The sequence below is a fragment of the Buceros rhinoceros genome, unplaced genomic scaffold (assembly GCF_000710305.1).
Source record: "Buceros rhinoceros silvestris isolate BGI_N320 unplaced genomic scaffold, ASM71030v1 scaffold21751, whole genome shotgun sequence".
NCBI classification, from domain to species: Eukaryota; Metazoa; Chordata; class Aves; order Bucerotiformes; family Bucerotidae; genus Buceros; species Buceros rhinoceros.
In genome coordinates, this window is record NW_010393955.1 from 29,609 (window position 1) to 30,168 (window position 560).

Consider the following 560-nt stretch of genomic DNA (forward strand, 5'->3'; position numbering starts at 1 on the left):
AGGCCTTAAGGAGCCGAGCCGGCGAAAACCCAGAGATTGTCATTAACCGCCCGAGGCACCGAGTAAAATTCTGTAGCATCCGCCGCTTGTCAGCGGAGCGGGCTGCCAGAGGCCTGCCGGGCATACCCGTCGAGGAGGACTGCCAGGTCCCGCTCAGGTACGGGGTGGGCAAGGCTGCTCCGGAGCGTTAGTTTTGCTTCCAGAAATGTGTGTAGGTCGCGCTCAGAAGGCGCCGGTTGCGGGCGGCGTTTTCCGAATCGGCATCACTGACCTGCCAAAAGCCTCCCCGAGGGGACAGGAAAGCGCGGGAGGGAAGCCGAAGTACCAGGATCGCTCATCCCTTGCCGTCCCCTCTGCTCTCCTTGCTCATCTGAAACCCTCCGGTTCTCGGCGCCGCTTGTGTCCCTAAACTCCCTGTGGAGGTTTTGTCCTGAACGAGCTCCCGCAGCCCGATGCTCCGGGTGTGGGAAGTCGGGGAGCGGCTCCAGCCGGCTCAGCGGGACAAGGAGCGGCAGAGGAACGTGCGAGTGCGATCCACACGGCATGCACCCGCTTCCCGG